Below are 21,524 nucleotides of genomic sequence, written 5' to 3'. Positions count from 1 at the left end.
AACAAAGTTGATAAAAACACAAGGTGTTTGAGTGTAGTGAAGGGAAATTCACATACATGAGAGGTGTTGGGCGATTTGTAATAGGAACCCAGGGAATTATGTAACTGAATGCAAAATAAATTGTTAACTCCAAGGTAGGGTGGTGGGCATGACATAAGCAAGGAAATGAAGTCAGGGTATACTACCTGGCTTAGCTGTGAATGCGATTACCCAATCACGGTAACATAATCACGAGATAATTTCTCACCTTCTAATAGTTGGTCCTTAATATCTGATGACAAAAACTGGGTGGTTAAGATTTTGCAGTATAGGAGTTCCCCAGTGACTCAGTGGGTTCAGGATCTTGTGCTGTCCCTGCAGTGGCTCAGGTCACTGCTGTGGCCCGGGTTCAATCCTTGGCTCAGGAGCTTCCAAGTGCTACAAGTATGGCTTAAAAAAGGAAAAAAAAAAAAAAAGATTTTGCATTGTAGGTATGTTATTTTGAGATAGGAAATTTTATCCTAAAAAACACAACTAGAGGAGTTGAAAATGCTGAATGATGAGGTTGGGATCAGGGCCAGGGCAGAGGTAAGAACTGTTGTTTGTCATAATGCCTTATAGAGCTATTTGACTTCTCTCATAATATTCAGGTGCATCCTTAACAGAAATTAAAATTACATTTCAAAAATCAGGCAGAAGGCAGGTGATGTGCAGGTCATCCCTGGATAATGCTTTGCATTGCAATGGATAGGAAATAAAAGGAATGAAATGTGGCAGGGACCAATCATGCCATTGACGGAAACTATGGAACTAAAATAAGGATCAGAGTTTGGCTTGGAAAGGGAGGGATGACCTAAGTTTGCCAGACCCTGGAACCTCAAATTCAAAGCTACAAAGTGAGAGCACGCACTTTGTTTAATTCAATTCTCCTGCGGATCCATTATCCTTCTAGGAAAGGTAGTGATTTATCTACAATTTACAAATGAGGAATCTGAAACTCACAGAGATGAAGCTGCTTGCAAAGGGACCCAATTCATGAGAAGCAGAGCCGGGATGTCAAATGCCAAGTGCAGCACTCTTTCCAATGTTGCAGTGCCTGTTACTCTAAAAAAAAAAAAGAAAAGAAAAAAAATGAGCCTCAGCTTAAGGGTAGATGATTGATACAGAGAGCAAACAGCCAAAGAGGCACATTTATTTAAACAGTTCTTGACTAACCATCTACATTCACTGAGATGGTTACTCAGTGCTCAGCCAGAAGGTCACTAGTCACTGCCCACGTGTTCCGGAGCCAGATCCTATGGAGAAACCGGTAAAATAAAGTGACTCAGGTACTGGCGGCTTCCGCTCAAGAGCGGAGGCGTCTTTCTCAGACGTCCTGCCTTCTCTGCCTGGTTCTACTATCTATTTTCGGTCTGTTGATGTTCTCTATTTCTGCCTTTGGAAACGCTCCAGGCTCCCTATGGAGCTTAAGAAATGAAATCTGGTCTTGGTCAGTGACCAGCTTGTCTCAGTTTACCTGGGGCTGTCCTGGTTTTAGCACCAAAAGTGCACCCTAGGAAATGCCTTCATCTCAGGCAAAATGGGATGGCTGGTCAATCTAGGGGAGGCATTTCTTAGCCACCTTTAGGAATAAGAGCTAGTTCAACCCACATGCTCAAAGATGACCCAACACCACGTGAATGCTTCTCTGGGAACTCACTTTGTTTCCAGGTCATGGCTTCAGCTGACGTGAGAAGAAAGGGGACACGTGTTTACAAGCTTCCCTCTTGTTTTCCAGCCCCATGGGGCTCCTAACTGAGCACAGATCTGGCTACATGGTCTTGAGCAAGTTATTTAAACAGTTTTGGCTTCCTCTCTGGAGCTAGCAGTGCTTCAGCAGGGTGATATGAAGATTGAATTAAACCATTTGTCAAATGATATGGTTTACGATGTGCCAGAAATTATGCCTTTTCTGTATATTATAACTATTTGTTTTATTTTCTGCCTCCTTCTAAGAGAATGTAAGATTCATGTAGTTGGGATTTTTTTTTTTTTTCTTTTTATAGCTGCACTGGATGGCATATGGAAGTCCCCAGGCTATGTATGAAATCAGAGCTGTAGCTGAGGGCTATGCCACAGCCATGGCAGCACTAGATCTGAGCCACATCTGCAAGCTATGCTGCCGCTTACAGCAACACTGGATCCTTAACTCACTAAACGAGGCCAGGGATCGAACCGGCATCCTCATGGAAACAACATCAGGTCCCCAACCTGCTGAGCCACAATGAGAACTTAGAAGGTGGGAGTTTTATGTTTTCTTCAGTGCCATATCCCAGTGGTGGTGGTGGGGGAAGTGGTGGTGGTGGTATGTGTATACACACACACACACACACACACACACACACACACACACACACACATATCCTGAATATTTGTTGGGTGAATAAATGAATGATTATATTTAGTCTTATACAAAACTTTAGGGTAGCTATTCCCACCCCAGTTCTACAAATTAGGAAATTTTTTTTTTTTGTCTTTTGTCTTTTTAGGGCTGCACCCATGGCATATGGAGGTTTCCAGGCTAGGGGTTGAATCAGAATTGTAGGTGCCAGCCTACACCACAGCCACAGCAACTTGGGATCCGAGTCACATCTCTGACCTACACCACAGCTCACGGCAACACCGCATCCCTAACCCACTGAGCGGGGCCAGGGATCAAACCTGCATCCTCATGGACACTAGTCAAGTTCATTAACTGCTGAGCCATGACGGGAACTCCATGGGAATTGAAGCTCATTGGGTTTAGGTAACTTGCTGTGGCCATGAACAAGTGGAATACTTAGAATTCAAAATCAAGCCTGCCCAACCCAGAGGCCAGACTCTTGGCTGCTGTGCTACCTGGCTCATAGTCGGTTGATCAACCCCCTTCCTCTTGCTCTTCTATACCTCACTCTGATCACTGCTGCCACCAGCATAGAGACTCGGTGGCCTGTAAATTTAAAGCCCTGGAAACTGCTTCCTTGCTGCCTTCCTAGCACATCGAGGCCTGTTCCAATAAGAAGGCTGGGCCAGTGGAGCAGCATTAATCGCTGGTGACCAGTGTACACATCCGTGCCGAGGAAGTGGCACCTTCCATCAGCACTTGTCTCTTCACATCATCCTGGGCGTAATCCGACCTGACACCCCATCACCACTTGACAGGAATGTCACTGCCTGGAGACACAAAAATAATAAACAGGACATCCCCGGCAGAGTGACAGCCAGAACATCTGTGTGTGACAGTGGCGAATGGCAGCACAAGCAAGGCTCGACACATGCTGGTGGCTGCTCACCCCATTCCTCAGCCTGGAGTGCTCTCCATCTGGGACTGTCCAAAGTGTGGGTTAAGGGACATGTGCTCTCCTGGGTTTACATCCTGGCCGTGCTTCTTCAGAGCTGTGCTTACGCCAGCTCTTTGCTCTCTTCTTCCTCCCTGTCACTTACCTTCTCATTCTTCTCCCAAGGTCCACTGAGTTCGTGGAGGTTTGCAGCTGTTCTTTTATTCACTTTTATTCTCTCTTCTACTCCCAGAATTCACCTGCAACTAGGGCAAAACCCCTTGTCATTAAACTTATTTTTTTCCCAAATGTAGATAAAAATAGAATGCATGTGTGTATATGATAGATTTCAATGGAGACTTTGGGCAGCTGTCACAGAGCCATCAACGCAAAATCTCAAATGAGAAATTGTCCCAACGCCATCATAGATCTCTTCTTGCCCCTTTCTCTCTGCTCACACTGCCTAACTTCCCCCATCCTGCAAAATTCTCTCTCCCTTCTTTCTTTGCCCTTCAATTCCTCCCTCCAAAAAACAAACATACTGACAGCTAATCTCTGTTTTCCTTTGAATGTAACTCCGTATAGAATTGGTTTCCAGAAGTGCATACTTCCATGAGTTCCATGGTTCTTGTTACAGAAGCTTGCAAATATACAGTCAATTGGGAGAGTTATTGTGCAGGAGAAAGACCATCAGTGTTGGCTTTGAAAAATCTGCATTCAAATCCTGCTTCTCCACTTACTACTCAAGGCTAGGTGATAAACAGGGCTCACTTTCCCATCAGTTTCATCTTGTTATACGGGAAGAGAAATGTCAGGCAGTGAACATTTACTGAGCTCCCACTAAGTACAAACCGTTCCCCAGCTCAATTCTGAGAGCAAATCAGAGAGCAAATGGCCCTTCTAGAGCAACTGTCATCATAGCAAAGAGACAGAATACAAAGCAAACAAAAAATGTTTCAGGGTATCTTTACCCAGATGTTCAGACACATGACAACCTCAAAGAATCAGGGGAACTTAACATGATTTGAGAGGGTTGGGCATCCTTTAGTCCTGGTCTGTCTTCTTGAGGCTGTCTATCTACCTCTTAATGAGTCTTTTAGGTTTCCAGGTGATTTTATCTATATCCATTAAGACAAAACACTCGTTGGTACTCCATTTCCTGGACTTGTTAGGCATTCATTGGCATAAGTGAAATGAACTCACTTTTGCAAAGAGCCTGTCACCAGAGGAGGATTTGCAGCTAAGGGTCCTCATGTCTAAAAAAGATGTTTAGACTAGTTTTTGTCAAATTAGATATTTATTTGGCTTCCCTTTTTTCAGTCTTCTAAAAATCCTTCCCAGGGATTTGTGCATTTGTAAAATAGCTGGTTGTCTGACAGTTTTCTTTGTAGTTTAAGGTCTAGATGCCTGATGAGAATGATCCTTAAATAAAACTACTGTTTAAGAGACTCTATAGCCTCCTCTTGCTTTGTCCAGATCATTGAACTGTGTTTCAGAAATACCGCAGAAAGATGATTTCCCTAAATAGTGTAAAGATAATCAGAGGCTCAGGTGCATTATAATCACATAAACTAAACTCCTCCTTCAGCCCTATGCTTCACTAATTCACTGACACATTATTCTTTCCTGCTATTTTATGACTCAGGCAACTGGAGAAATGAAGCCACATGCACCAAAGATGTTCTAATGAGGTGAGCCCTAACAAAACATAACTTAAAATTATCTTTTAGATTCTTTGATAGCAGATCTGAATGGTTCCCTCCCAAATAGCCACTGACTTTTTCCTTGCAAATAAACCTCCTGTTTGTTAATATAGGCAGTGTGCTTAGCAAATAATTCTCATTTCCAGCCTCCCATGCAGCCAGAGTTTGTCTGCAGCATTATTCTTAAAAATAATAGCTATGGCAACCCTGTTATGACATGTAGCATTTGCTGATCTCTGTGATGTAAATGCTTCCAACATGGTTGATTTCAAGGCACCAATGGTTAACAAAAAACTGGCAAAAAAAAAAAAAAGTCCCTAAACACTTAATAATCAACCTTTGCAAGATAGTCAATCCAGGTTTGGCAGACAACTAGTTCTAGCCAATTGGACATTGACTAAATGCTGCTGGAATTTCTGGGCATTTTTGGCCTTGCTGGCAAAAGAAGATAAATGCTGCAGATCCCACAGTTCTTCTTGTCTTGAACATGGATGAGATTCTGCAATTTCAGCAGTAGTCTTATAATCCTAAGGTAACAAAATGAAGGGCTAATGTGGTAAAGTAGAAAGGTGGGAAAAACCAAGGAACCACACCTGCAGTTGTAGATAACCTATCTTCAGTTTTCTTGTCACGTAATAAAGACAGACCTCATGTTTATTAGGGAAGGGTGGAAGTATCTTAACTGTGAAAGGAGGCTCTAAGCTGAGAGTTGGTGTGGGGAGCAGAAAAGAGACGGGTGGTGGTGAGGAAGTTATGCATCATAGCAGGAGGCTGAAGCCCACATGAGAGAAACGATGGAGGCACCCTTCCCATCCCCTCATATGGTTTCCCCCCTCCAGTGCCTGGAGGTTTTATACTGTATTTCTATTTTTTAAGAACTATCCTAAGAATTTTAATGCACATACTTAATAAAGTCTAAAGTGAATCTAAAGTTACTCTACTACTGACAACTAAAGGAACTTAGGATATTTTAAATCTGACCACTCTTCCCCATTGCTGCCAAACATTTTCGTTCTATCTTGTTTTGTAACCTTCAAGTTATCCTTCCCCCTTTCTCTCTATTTTCTCCTCTGACTCTTTTTAAGAAACGTATATGAAAATGTCTTTTAGCTGGAAGTTTGTGCCTTGTGACTATCTTCACCTGTACCCCTAACTTCCCGTCCCCATCTCTGATTCTCTGTTTCTTGAGTTAGTATTTTCAGATTCCATACATAAGGTTATAATATACTATTTGTCTTTCTCTGACTTATTTTACTTGGTATAATGCCCTCGAGTTTCATCTGTGTTGATGCATATTATAGGATTTCCTTCTTTTTTTAATGGCTTTTTTTTTACATCTATCTATCATCTATCTATCTATCTATCTATCTATCTATCTATCTATCTATCTATCTATCTATCTATCATCTATCTATCTATCTATCTATCTATCTATCATCTATCACCTGTCTATCTATATTTTCTTTATCCACTCATCTCTTGATGGACACTTAGATTGTTTCCAAGTCTTGCCTGTTGTAAATAATGTTGCAGTGAACTTGGGGATGCAGATGTCTCTTCAAGAGCCTGTTTTGCTTTCCTTTGGATACATACCTGGAAGTAGGATGGCTGGATCATATGGTAATTCTATTTTTAATTTTTTGAGGAGCCTCCATACTGTTTTCTACAGCAGCTATACCAATTTAAATTCTCACCAAAAATAAGTTCTGGGATTGTAATAGTATAGCTAACATTACTGTTTGTGATTTTAAAGTTGTGAAGAGAATAAGCTCTTAAAATTCTCCATCACAAGGAAAACATGTAGAACTATGTGAAGTGATGGATGTTAAACTTAGTGTGGTAATCATTTTAGTATCTATCTATCCATCTATCTATCTGTCTATCTATGAAATCACTGTTATATCCTTTAAACTTATACGATGTATATGTCAATTTTATCTCAGTAAAACTGGAAAAATAATAAAAACACAGCCTTTTTAAAAATAAAATAAAATGGCATTATTTTGTTCCTTTTTATGGCTAAGTAGTATTCCATTGTGTATATATACCACATCTTCCTAATCCAATCATCTCTCCATGGACATTTGAATTGTTTCCATGTCTTGGCTATTGTGAATAGTGCTGCAATGAACATGAGGGTGTATGTGTCTTTTTTAAGGAGTGTTTTGTCTGGATATATGCCCAAGAATGGGATTGCTGGGTCATATGGTAGTTCTATGTAAAGTTTTCTAAGGTACCTCCATACTGTTCTCCATAGTGGTTGTACCAGCTTACATTCCCACCAACATTGCAAGAAGGTTGCCTTTTCTCCACACCCCCTCCAGCATTTTTTATTTGTGGACTTGTTAATGATGACCATTCTAACTGGTGTGAGGTGGTATCAGAAAGAGAAAGACAAATACCATATGGTATCACTTATATCTGGAATCTAATATATGGAACAAATGAAACTTTCCACAGAAAAGAAAATCATGGACTTGGGGAATAGACTTGTGGTTGCCAAGGCGGAGGGGGAGGGAGTGGGATGGATTGGGAGCTTGGGGTGAATAGATGCAGACTATTGCCTTTGGAATGGATTAGCAATGAGATCCTGCTGTGTAGCACTGGGAACTAGATGTAGTCAGTTATGATGGAGCATGATAACGTGAGAAAAAAGAAGTATACATGTATGTGCAACTGGGTCATCATGCTGTACAGCAGAAAAAAAATAATTTATTGGGGAAATAAAAAATAAATAAATAAAAATAAAATAAAATGTCTCTCTTGCCTATGTCTCTTCACATTTCCTGTATAATTTATCTTTACTTATCTCTGCGTTTACACTCTGCATTATTTCTTGAGATGTATCCTATAACTTCGAAAGACCCTAATTTTTTTCTAATTTTTTTTACTACATAAATTCTTCTGTTTAATCTTTCCACTGAGCTATTTATTGTAAATACTACATATTCTGGGTTTCTTCAAGGTCTGGTTGGTTCTCTTGCAACACCTCATCATTTTTGCCATCTTTAATCATACCAAATTTTTATGATTTTATAGCCTGCATCTGGCAAGTCTTTCTGTGGGATTGAGATAAAACTCAGTCTTTCAAACTCAAGAGCAGGGTGCTCTTTGTTTGTGTTGGTCTTGCTTAGATTCATGAAAAGAGAATGGAAGATGAAGACGGTCCTAAAAGGACTGCAGCCAAAGTCGCAAGGAGAGGCATGACTTTTCTGCAGCATTCTTGCCAGCAGGACTGACCTACAGCCTGAGTCTCCAGTGAGGGGAGACCACCCACTCTCAGGGCAGTATTTCCAGGTGTTGACACTTCTAACCATTAAGCATTTTTGTGGTTATTATTATTATTTTTTTTGTAAGTAGAAATCAACATTTCTAGTATTCTCTCACTGGCCATGGGTCTGATTTCTGGAGTTAACAGAAGCAGTTTAATCTTTATTTCTCCTGCAGCATTTCAGATCTATGAATACAATGATATTCACCTTAAGCCCATTTCACCAGATATATACATAGAGAAATAGTTGGTAGGGAAAAGGCAAAGGACATACAGTTTTTCCAGATCACCAGCTCTCTAAGGATAATAAGCCCCTTTATTTGCTCTGAACCTAACCATTTACAAGGCATTTTAATTAGCACCCATCCCTTTATCCCACTAGATTTCTGCGAGAAGAGTGTCGTATCTCCATTAGGCAGATGGCAACCATGAGGCTAGGAAAATTTAAGCGACTTGCTCAGACACAAGCTCTGAATAGTCGAGTGGAGGGAGAAACTCAGTGTAAAGCTTGAGGCCAAATGCATGCTTTTCTCACTTGTTTTCTCCTAAAATCCTGCTCTCTCTCTGCTCATCCCTGTTCCTGAACAAACATTTTGATTTTGTGATCAGTTACCAGTTGTTGATTTATTTTGGAAGCAAGGATGGGCACTGACTGAATGATACTCTGTACCCATCCCAGGATTTCCTATAGGAAAACTCATATAAGGACAGCACAGGCTCTTTATGAAAAGAGGCACAGAAAATGCCTCTCCTTTGGAAGAGGAAATGCAAATGGGTTTAAGGCAGATGGACATCCAGATTCAGTCCTAGGTTGGCAGGGACTTTGCCAATTATGGGAGATAAGTCAGCACATTCCACTCTGGGAAATTTGAAGACAAGCTTTCTCAAAGGCTCTTTGTCTCAGTCAGAGCCCAGGTGAAAGGTAGCAAGTCTGTGTCATGGCACTGGTACGTGGTTTTGAGGCATCATTCCTGGATCCAGATAGATTCAATGTGGGTTTTGTGGCTTAGCTTCAGAGAGAAGCATTAGAGGAAGAACTGGCTTTCTGGCAGCGTAGAAACAGCACAGGCATGGAGCTTAAGCCATCCGGGTTCCAATTCTGAATCATTAACTCAATTTATTCTTCCAACAAATATTTACTCGGGGCTTAGTCTACACCAGGGACTGTGCTAGGTGTGAGGACTCAACTGAGCTAAACCAGGCAGGTGAGACAACTGCTCTCATGTAAAGCCTTGAGCCTGCCCCATCATAATCGCTGTAATGACTCTGAACCTGGGACCAGTGTCCAGTTCTTTTCATGTTATTATCCCTCACTACAACACTAGGAGGAAGGAAGCCATCACCTGATAAGACTGAAACTTGCAAGGTTAAACAGTTTGCCCCAGATCCGGGAATTAGTAAATGGCAGAGCCAGGATTCAAACCTATAGCGGTTGACATCAAAGCCAGTATTCTTAACAAATCTCGGTGTCTTCATTTTATGACCTGTGAAACAGAACAATTGCATAACCCTGACTCATCTGACCTAGTAGACTCACCGTTAGTGTCAAATAAAAATTGACATTATTTTTGGCTATTAATTTTTTTCTGGGTAGAGGCCCACCTGGAGTTGACAATATTTTTCAAGTTGCCCTTGGACCTAGGTTTAGTCACATGACTAAGTTCTACATAAAGAAAAATGTTGTATGCAGCATGGTCACACTCTTAAAGGAAAGAGGCATATTTAACCCTTTTCCCTGCTGACCAGAAGTGCAGAGGCAAAGTGAGTTATTTTGGAACATGAGACTAAAAGCAACACCTGAGAGCTGGTGAAGCCATTAAGGCATGTGGAATCTGAACCTCTATCACCATGGGGAGGCATACCAGCCTTGGACTTGCTACTTGGCAGACTATTGTGGGAGGGAAGTGAACTTTTTCTTTTTTAATCTTCCTTATTTTAGACTTCCGATATATACAACTGAACCTATATCCTTACTAAAATTCCTCCATTAAAATAGAATTACAACAGAAAGGACTTGCGATTAGGGATCAAGAAACCTGTGTTTCTTAGCTTTCTCATTAACTTGCTGTGTGACCTTAGGCAAGTCACTCTCCCTCTCTGAACTTCAGATCTTCCTTTGTGGCAGCAACAGGGGTATAATGAGAAATAATAACATCCATTCCAGCTTGTATCCGTGAATCAAATAGATGAACTTAGAGAGCTATTAATTCTGTAACTATTTATAAAGTATCAACAATTTCAGGCAATGGGCTATGTGCCAGAGCTATGAAGATGAACAAAAACAGCCCTCTTTGGTTCACAAGATGTTGATAATCCAGTGAAGACAGTCATGCAAGAAAGCAGTTACCAACCAACGATCTTTGCAATTTGACAGACACGTCTGAACATGTAATAGGAGCATTGAGAAATGAGTTTCCTAGATCTGCCTGGAAAATCTGGGAGGAATCCATGGATGTGGTGACAGCCAAACGAAAACTTGAAGAATGAGCAAAAATCTCCCCTATAGATTGGGGTTGGGGGATCAGGTTAGAAAAAGGTCACACCTAGTGAAAAGAATGATGACATCAGAAGCAAGAAGGATTAAATTAAGCTTGTAGATCTGAGGAAGAGAAGACAATTCAAGATGGCCCCAGTGCTGTCTTGCTGGAGAGGCTGGTAGGACAGGAGGCCACCTGGGTGAGCAGAGAACAGACAAGGAAGAAAGATCAATGATCATTACCCTGGAGGTAATGAGCAGCTGTGGAAGAGGTTTACCGAGGAAGCAGTATGATCATCTTTGCACAAAAGAGAAGTCGTAGTGGCCAAAACGAAGTAGAAGAACTTAATGGGAATAGGCATTAGTTAGAAATTATATCAATAGTCTAGGAAAGATGCTTTTTGTGCCTGACTAGTTCTATGACAAGAAGATGGATTCAAGAACATTCAGGGAATGTGTTTGACTATCTGCAAGATCTTTTTCAATACGGATGAGAGGCTAAAGAGAAGGCAATGTTTAATTTAGGTTTTTGGCAGAGAGGGATGGGAGAGATGAAGGTGGCATTAACTGAGACAGACAATGGAGGTGGGTGAGCAGGTTTCTGTGTTCAAGAGGAAAGAGATGAGTTGGGAATGCATATATGGAGGGGAAGTGTCTATGGGGCTTCCAAGTAGGCTTGGATGTTGTCTAGTGACAACAGTCACAATAACCAGCACTTAATAGGAACCTGGCACTGTTCCAAGTGCTTTTAACCCTCACAACAATCCTATATAGGTAGGATTACTCTCCCTATATATAGAGAAAGAAATAGAAGCATGGAGAATTTCAGTAACCAGATCACATTTATTTTATAAGCGGAAGAACTAGGACTCAAAACCTGGCAGGGGACTCCAAAAACCATATTGCTAACCACTGGACCATCCAGGCATGAACTATAAGGTGATGGGGTTCCAAAGCAGATCCAAAACTCTGGAGTAGAAATCTGGGCTGGGAGGCATCTACCCCTTCACAGCATGATGAACTATTAGACTGCATGAGATTATTCCAGGAGGGAAAGTTGAAGAGAGCTGAGTATGTGGCTCTGGAAAAATCAATATTTAAAAGGGGGGGCCAAAGGTCTCCAAAAAGATAACAAAAATGCAGGGATCAATAGGGGTCATATCACACAAGTAAAGCAATTAATTGTTTGGAAGGTTATTGAGCACCTGCTGAGCCCTAGCTCTGGTGCTGCAAGTTTCCCTCTTGTTCTTGCATGTATTTATTGCAGGAAGAACAGACACACTAATACTCAATGTGCTGTGTGTTGACACCTTGTGTCACGATACAGGGTAGTGCAGAAGCCCAGAGGAAAGAGCCCCTGATCATTTTGGCTAAGTTCCAGGAGATTGTCACAGATGTGGGAGCACTTGAGCAGAAATTGAAAAGAAGAGCAGGAGTGGAGTTCCCACTGTGGCTCAGTGGGTTAAGACTCTGACTGGAGCATTTTGAGCCACTGAAGAGGCATAGGTTTGAACCCTGGCCTGGTGCAGTGGGTTAAAGTGTCTCGTGTTGCCACCGTTGTGGAGTAGGTCACAGCTGTGCCTCGGATTCAGTTCCTGGTCCAGGAATTTTCATAAGCCATGGGTACACCAATAAAAAAAAAAAAAAAAAAGAAGAAGGGCAGGAGTTATTTGATTGACAAGGAAATAAAAGGGCATTCTAGTCAGAAGTGAAACATTATGTTCTGGACCGATTTGGACTCACATTTTAGCAGCAGCTAATCCAAAAATCGTGGCTTCCTGCCACAAGAAGCAGGCAGAAGCAGGCAAGGTTGTGTTGGTGAAGTGGCTCGAATGCTAGCCCTTTCCATCATTTTTCTCTGCCATCCTTAGCGTTTGATCCCAATTTATCACCTCATAGTCCCAAGAGAGCTGCTGCACTTCCAGACACCTGTGTTTACGTTACAGTCCAAATGATAAGGGCCCTAGGCTGATGGAGAGTGCTGAAGCTGTATTCTTTAGAGTGGCTTCTCAAACACTTCACATGGCCAGTATGGCCCATGTGGCCATCCTTAGCTGAAGAGAAATACAACGAGATGAGTATTAATAACTGGGCACATTGTTGTCCTTCCTTACAAGAAAGGGAGAATGAATGTTGAATAGGGAATGGGTGTCTACCATATTGCTATAGAAAAACTGTGGGTCTGGAAGACAGGAAAACCTGTCACTAGCTGTAGCTATGACTTCAGCCAAATCAGATAAAGTCTCTGTGTCTCAATTTGCCTTCTGTTAAAAAAAAAAAAAAAAAACAGGCAGCCAGTGATACGAATCCCACCCATGTCATGCAATTATTAGCACTAGAGGGAGAGGCACATCCCAAAGTGCTTGGGACAAAAAGTAAAAAGCTTCCCCTATGTACAAAGAAGCCCTGCCATATCCTATTAATCCTTTTGATAAGGAGGCTCAGGAAATGGACCACCATCCTTTCAGGAAAACGCTCTTCCAGGTACTAGGGGACATAGGCAATGTGTGTTTCACTCTGCAGTGACATTTTTACCATATGCATCTAATGCCTTAGACTATTCCAATTTAGCAGGGAGTTGTTCTTTTAAGCATTCACAGATAAAGTATGTATTGTTGGAACATATTGAAACCAGATTAAGGAATAATAATGCTGGAAGCATGAGCCTGTTGTGCTGGGACTCTGTCGCCCTGGGTGGCTAAGTAAGCAGCAATAGAGAGAAAGGAGAGGAAGCTGATAACGCTGGTATCTGATGTGGAAAAGGGGGTCTATGGGCCGCCTCCTCCAACAATCCCATCCACTGTCTTCGTTTCCTGAATAATGCTGCCAGTGGCAGGGAAGAGGGCAAGCTGGCATTCTTGCTGCCTGCCTGCTGAGTAAAGCCAGGATGATTAATTTCCACTTGCAGAAAGCTGAATTATCTCTGCCCCCCACATGTTAACGTGCATTGTCCAGTAATTTCTTTTTTCCCTCCAATTTCATTTCTGTATGAGTCTAGATGGGACTTTGGGCTAGCAAGTCAGGATCACTCAATGGCTGTGTCTTTTGGGAATTAGTACGTTTGTCTGAAGGTGATACTCCATGAATATTCATTAGTAATAGCAGTAATAGGTAATGGTTATTGAATGTTTAGTATGTATTGGACTTCAGTGTACATGGTTTTACAGATGATGAAATCGAGGCATGGGGAAGGTAAATTACCTGTCCAATACCTTACAGCTAATAAAGAGTATAGTTGGAATTCAAAGCCAGGTTTCTGGTCCCTGTATCCTTAACCATTATGATTACAATGACAAGATCTGGCACCAACTATGTCCCAGACACTGTGTTAGGCATGGGGAATACTGTTACTGTCCTTGAGGAAACTGGTAAGTGTTAAACAGGCTTGTAATCTAGTAAGTGTTATCAGTGTTCATTGAAATCTGGACGGGAAGGTGCCACGAAGGGAAATGGACGGTTCTAGCAGGGAGGAAAGAAAGGCTCATGAAGCACTGATGCTTGAGCTGTGTATTACTGGCCACAGAGTCGGGAGTCCTGAATGTCATCTCTTCCGTAGTCTGAGTGGCCATGTGACATTGGGCAAAGGGATTTACCTCTCTAAGCCTCAGTTTTCCCATTTGTAGAGTGGGAAGCATTGCCTTGACCATCCAGCTGGGTGGTGAGGCTTTGTAACTTTGTCAGTGTCGTAGTTGGGTAAAGCTAGGAGGGTTTACTTCTATAGACCTCTCTTATGCTGGAAACACGAAGGGCTGGAGCAAAGAAATTTTATTTTCTAATTCTTCCTTTGCTTTCAAGCTCTCCCCTTGCTCCTTTATCTATTAGTGCATTTCATTCTGATGAGCACCCTAGGGCCAGAAACCTTTGCCTGTCCCTCAGATAGACAGACATCTGGTGCGACACTCTCAGAACAGAGGACATTGTAACAGTTCATGCACAGATGTGAATCACCCACACTGATAGGTAGGGGCCCGAGGACAAGTGGGCAGCTTGGCTGACCTCCCAGGACTCTCATCTTAACTCAGCTTTGTTATTCTTTAAACTTTAGAGCATATATGCTTCATAGAGACCCATTTGGGGATTCATGAATTGCTTGCTTTCTTCCTTCCTTCCTTCCTTCCTCCCTTCTTTCTTTCTCTTTCTTTCTTTCTTTCCTTCTTTCTTTTTCTCTCTTTCTTTCTCTTTCTTTTTTTTTTTATTTTTTATTTTATTTTATTTTTTTTTGTCTTTTTGTTGTTATTGTTGTTGTTGTTGTTGTTGTTGTTGTTGCTATTTCTTGGGCCGCTCCTGCGGCATATGGAGGTTCCCAGGCTAGGGGTCGAATGGAGCTGTAGCCACTGGCCTACGCCAGAGCCACAGCAACGCGGGATCCGAGCCACGTCTGCAACCTACACCACAGCTCACGGCAACGCCGGATCGCTAACCCACTGAGCAAGGGCAGGGACCGAACCCGCAACCTCATGGTTCCTAGTCGGATTCGTTAACCACTGCACCACAACGGGAACTCCATTTTTTTAAAATTTTTTTTTTATTTTTTATTTTTTTGTCTTTTTGTTGTTACTGTTGTTGTTGTTCTTTCTCTTTCTTTCTTTCTTTCTTTCCTTCCCTTTCTTTCTTTCTTTCCCTCTTTCTTTCTTTCTTTCCCTTTCTTTCTTTCCTTCCCTTTCTTTCTTTCTTTCCCTTTCTTTCTTTCTTTCCCTTCTTTCTTTCCCTTTCTTTCTTTCCCTTTCTTTCTTTTTCTTTCTTTCTTCCTTTCTTTCTTCCTTTCTTCCTTCATTTCTTTCTTTCTTTCTTTCTTTCTTTCTTTCTTTCTTTCTTTCTTTCTCTTTCTTTCTTTCTTTCTTTCTTTCTTTCTTTCTTTCTTTCTTTCTTTCTTAGGATCTCACCCACAGCATATGGAAGGTCCCAGGATAGGGGTCTAATAGGAGCTGTAGCCAACGGCCTAAGCCACAGCCAAACAATGCCAAACCCAAGCCACATCAGCAACCTACACCACAGCTCACAGCAACGCTGGATCCTTAACCCACTGAGCAAGGCCAGGGATGGAACCCACAACCTCATGGTTACTTAGTTGGATTCTTTTCTGCTGCACCACTCTAGGAACTCCTGACTTGCTTTTTTCAATCAACAAATATTTATTGAGTTCTTGCTGCCTCTCAGGCACTGTTATAAGTCCTGGGGGTACAATGGTTAGAAAAATTGGCAAAGAACTTGCATTCATGGAGCTTATATCCTGGTGGTAGAGGCAGAACAAAACTGAGTAAAGAGGGATCTGAGGAAAACTTGGTAACAAGCCTCCAAGGCTTCTGTAGTGTACTCTCATGGTTCATAGTACCTTCTCCATACTCCTCCACTGAACTCCTTATAGTGTGTTGTTGGGTTTAGCTCCCCCTCCCCCACTTTTGTCTCTGCTTCTCTGTACATGCGGGTCCCTCTGACTAGCCTTCATCACCTTCTTTTTTGGATAATGCCTCTTTATCTTTAAAAATCTAACTTAAATGTCACTTAAGAAAGAATTTCCTACATCCTCCCACACTGACTCCACACTATCCCCATTATAGTATATATCATAATATATTAGATTTACTGGCTTTCCCTCTTAAGGACTGTTCCAAGTCATTCAAGCACTAAATTGGTAGTAAACATATTATGATCAGTTGTATACCAATACATTGACCCAGATGAAATGGACAAATTCCTTGAAATATACAAACTACTAACAAAACTGACTGAAGAGGAAATAGAAAATCTAAAAGCCCTATACCAAAGAAACTGAATGAGGAATTAACAACTTCTCTGTTTCCATAGAGGAAAAAAATAAATCTTAATACCTACCTCACGACATAAACTTAAAATGGATTATAGACCAAAGTCTAAAAGGTAGAACTATAACATTTCTATCTAGGGAAAAAAACCTAGACATTTATGACCTTGATGCAGGCAAAGGTTTTATTGAAAGGACCTAAAAAATTCACTAGTCATAAAGGAAAATATTGAAAAATTAATCTTCTCCTCAAAGGTACTGCTAAGAAAATGTAAGCCTCTAATTGGGACAAAAAAAATTTCACAATGTATGTATCGAACACAAAACTGGTATCCAGGTTATAGAAAGAACTTCTTCAACTCAGTAACAACAACTAAAAAAGTGGGTAAAATTTTTTAACAGATAATTCATAAAAGAAGATATATGAATGGCTAATAAGCACACATAAAAAGAAATACAGGTTAAAACCACAATAAGAAGCCACTACACAATAATGAGAATGGCTAAAAACTTTAAAATAATAAAATAAAGAGAGAAAGGGGGAACAAAAAAAAAATCTGACAATACCAAATATTGACAAGTTGTGGAGCAAGCACAATTTTCATTAATTTTGACATAAAATGATAGACACACTTTGAAGATAGGTCTGGCAATTTCTAATAAAGCTAACCTTTGCTATACAGCAGAAATTGACACAACATTGTAAACCAACTATATTTTAATTTTAAAAAATTCTTAAAAGTAACTCAGATATATCATTCTTTGCCTCCCAAATTCCATTGACTATTTAAATAAAGGGCATGACAATTACTTGTTTTTTAAAAAGCTAACTATACCCTTAGCCCATGATGCAGCAATTTTAGTCCTAGATTTACCTAATAAAAAGAAAAATACATGTTCATAAAAGACTTGCACAAATATTCATTACAGCTCTGTTCATAATAGTTCAAAACGAAAGACTGCCTACATGTATATCAGTAAGGGAGGTGTTACACAGAAGTAGCTAAGGGCCCTTCCATATATTCATTGGGGTGGGGTGGAGGCTTAGGCAAAATATTGACGCTCCTGTCTTAGTCAACTAGAGCTGCCATAACAAAATATCCTAGGCTATGTGGCGTAAACCACAGAAATTAATTTTCTCACAGTTCTGAAGCCTGAAAAATCCAAGATCAAGGTGCTGGCAAATTCAGCGTCTGGTAAGTGGTCTCTTCTCTCTTCTTGGCTTGCAGACAGCTGCCTTCTTGCTTTGGGCTCAGGGGGCCTTTTCTCAGTGCTTGTGCAAGAGCAGGAGGTGGGGTGGAGTGAGCGAGCTCTTGGGTGTCTCTTCCTATAAGGACCCTAATAAGGGACACACCTTTACTCCTCATGTAATTTTAATTCTTTCCTTAAAGGAGCCATCTCCAAATACAGCTACAATGAAGGTTAGGGCTCCAACACAGAGATTTGGGCCGGGGCAGGGAACACAAACATTTCGTTCACAGTAACTGTCTTAGGCTTCTTTAATGTAGCAAGCTGCCTGGTATATGATACACATTCAACAAATATTTGTTGAACTAAGAAGACTGGATGATAATTTCTTTTTTCTTCTTCTTCTTTTTTTTTTTTTTTTTTTTGCCACGTCCACAGCATGTGGAAATTCCTAGGCCAAGGACTTCCCTCTTCCCACAGAAGTGACAATGCTGGATCCTTAACCCAGTGAACCACCAGGGAACTCCTGGATGACGTAATTTCTAGGAGTCCTTCCAAGGTGGTTTTCTTGTAATTTTTTTTTGTTTCTTTCTTTCTTTCTTCCTCTCTTTCTTGCCTTCTTTCTTTCCCTTTCTTTCTCTCTCTCTCTGCTGCAGAGTCATCCAGAATTCATGAGAAAGGGAGCAGTGTCCTTCTCTGTTGAATTAAACTGGCAGGGAGTAGGGAGATGCCTGACACGTAAGTGCACATAAGTATATTTAATCTTATTGAGAAAGGAACTCAGCTATTTCATTCCGTGTGGTTTCTCTACATTCTACATTGGCTTTTGGTATATAGTAGGTACCTCAGTATATTTAAAGAATAAAAACATTAATGATGGAGTTAATGAATCAAACCAGGGCTCAGGCTTGCCTGTAGCGGTCCTCAAAGAGTTCAGGGAAATGAGGCAAAATGAAGTCTGAGTCATTGGAGACACGGGGTCCTCAGCTTGACTAATAGGAACTGCAACGATGGAGGTAGAGGAAGTTCTGAGCTGTCCTAATGGGTTGAGTTCCCTTGGGGCAGTCAGCAACTCCCACCTAATTCCTCTGCTTCCCTTCCTGATTATCCCTCCACCCCAATGTCCCACAGGCATGTCAGCTGCAACTTCTTCCAAACCATGCTCATTTTCCAGCTTCTTTCTCCAAAACTAATTGTGCTTGTCCTCAGTATCGGCCTAGTTGTCAAAGTGAGAGAGCTGAGTCATTTGCTTCCTTAAAACTGTTCCACGGAAATGGAGAAATCCAGTTTGATCTTAATTACAACCACTGAGCTACCATTTGCTGGGGATTTACCATGGGGCCAGGCACTGCTCTAGATGACTCATGTGAAAGATCCCATCAAATCCTCAGAATAACCCCATGAAGTGGGTATACGAGAGTGAATAAATATGGACTCAGAAAGGTTAAGTGACTTTCTCAAGGTCACAGAGCTGGATAAAGGGATTTGCACCTCATCAGATGGACTTAAAAATCCTTGCCCTTTCCTCGCACTTGGGTTATTTCCAGCTCAAATAGAACCCTTCTCTTCCTTCTCAGTTGTCTCCATTCTAAAATCAGATGCTCATCTCTGCTCCCAGGTAACATGCTCATCTCTCTGAGATCACTCTTATTATGTGAGACGGCAATTATTCATCTGCTCACCTGTGACCTCCTGGGAAGTGTCTTACACTTCCCTCTATTTCCCATTCTCAGCTCTGTGTCAAGACTACAAAGCACCTGCTCCCTAAATACTTTGAGAAAGTAATTAAATCCTACATTTCTAATGGTTAAATATGTTACCTTGCATGGGGTAGAGGGTTACATTTTACATAAATTTTAAAAGAGAAGAAAACTCCCCTCTCAGTCTATTCTTTCCTGGAAGAACAGCTTTTTAGCCCCCAAATGTCCAAGGTTCTCTTCAGGTACACCTGCCATAAGACAAGAACAGCAGAATTATCCCCACCCATCAATGGTTGGAGGTTCTGGAACACCAAGGGTCTTGCTGCTTTTGAAAGGAAAGACCTTCCAGGGGGATGCTTAGCAAGTCCAGCTGAGCAGGGTTAAATCAGAGACCCCCTTTCTTCTAGAAGTCCGCAGCAGCTTCGTCCTGTTCGCTTACTGCATTTTCTAGACCTTGGGGCCACAAGACACACTCCCAAAAAGCAAACAAGCAAACAAACAAATAACAACCAAAACAAAGAAAGTAGCGCCCTTTGGCTTCCTGTAGGTAAAACACGGTTCTTGGTACATACCTGCATTTTCCCTTCCTTTAACGTGGTGGCTCAACTTCCCTTCAGTCATTTCATTCTCTCTGAATTTCAGAATCCATGCTTGGGCACCAACAGACTCAAGAAAAAAACTTCTAAAAATTGCCTGCTGTTCCAAAGAGGGAAAATACAGCAGGACAAGCCCGGTTTCCTGGAGAAGGGAGGGGAGGTAGCCATCTTGGCTGCCAACTCATTCCAACATTCAAGTAATCCCTGAATTTACTTGGCAAAACCAAGCCAGCAATTATGCAAGATAAGAAGTGAGGTGGTTTTTATCCTTGCCTGCTTTTTTTTTTTTTGCCTATGTGAGAGAAATGACTGAAATATTTTTATCTTGCTCTCAAAGATATCTTGGTCCAACAGAGAAAAAACAAACAAACAAACAAACAAACAAACACTGCTGTATTATGTCCAGCACTGAGACTATTTCTAGGATGTTCCAAAGATTGAGTCATGGACCTGAAGCCTTGGGAAACACGGTGAGGGCCACTGATATGACCTGGTGAGGGCTGGAGTTTGAAGAAAATGGATGTTTCTGTGAAAAATGTAACTTCTGATTGTCCTGAACCTTGTTCAGACTCATCTCTGCCCTTACCTGCTTGACGTTAGCTTCTTAGGAATGTGAGTGCAATGACTTCTGAAAACAACTCCCCGGAATTAGGCCAAAGTTCACAACCCTCCAGGAGACTCCCATTAATTCAGACATCAGTCACAGAACTGGGGGTTCCCAGGACCCCTCATTTCTGACCAGCTGTCACAACTCAGGGGTTCTCCCCACCTCTTCAGGTTTGACATTTCACTAGAATGACTTGTATAATTCAGAAGAATGCTAGACTTATAATTACATTATCTTTATAGCGAAAAGATACACAGGGACAGATGCACAAGGTAAGGTTTGGGGAGGATCCCAGACACGATGCTTCTGCTGGATGAGGATGTGTGCCCTCTGATGCCCTGTGGAGTGTTACCATTGATGGGATCTCACTGGAGATTACTGGGATTTAATTACACGAGGAGGATCAATCATCTCATTGGCCAGGTACTCAAACTCTCAATTCCAGCTGCTCTGTCCTTCTAGAGGTGAGACTGATATCACGTAATGCAAAGCATCAACCCTCTTATGACATGGTTGATCTTTCTGGCATGAACAACCCCTATCCTCAAGCCTCTCATTTGCCTAAATTATCTAGGGGTGCACCAGAAGTCATCTGGTTAGCACACGATTGGGTGATCAGGTGTGGGCACAGGTACTCACCAGGAATAACAAAGATACCCCAGGTACTCAAGAAATTCCAAGGATTTAGCAGTTATCTCCCACAAATGAGGACAAAGGCAAACCAAATACTTTTTATTTTGTTTGCACTAGAGTACAGTTGATTTAAAGTGTTGTGTCAATTCTGCTGTACAGCATTGTGACCCAGCCATACAGATATATATGCTTTTTCTCATGCTATCTTCCATCATGTTCTCTCCCAAGAGATTGGATATAGTTCCCTATGTTGTGCGGTAGGACCCCATCGCTTATCCATTGTCAGTGTAATAGTGTGTATCTACCAAACTCAA

General features: G+C 41.4%; 1 long non-coding RNA gene across 1 annotated transcript; it reads right to left on the bottom strand.

Annotated features, from left to right (window-relative positions):
• Positions 1-987: 987 nt before the first annotated feature.
• On the bottom strand, positions 988-20,102 carry LOC110258307. The gene is made up of 3 exons (XR_002341047.1): positions 19,947-20,102; positions 3,442-3,541; positions 988-1,083 (listed from the first exon to the last, which is right to left on the bottom strand). It is a non-coding gene; the product is annotated as an uncharacterized LOC110258307 (long non-coding RNA).
• Positions 20,103-21,524: the final 1,422 nt, after the last annotated feature.

This window comes from Sus scrofa, unplaced genomic scaffold, assembly GCF_000003025.6.
Source record: "Sus scrofa isolate TJ Tabasco breed Duroc unplaced genomic scaffold, Sscrofa11.1 Contig1878, whole genome shotgun sequence".
NCBI lineage: Eukaryota > Metazoa > Chordata > Mammalia > Artiodactyla > Suidae > Sus > Sus scrofa.
Note: the sequence above shows the minus strand (reverse complement) of the source record. Positions and strands in the feature narration are given on the sequence as shown.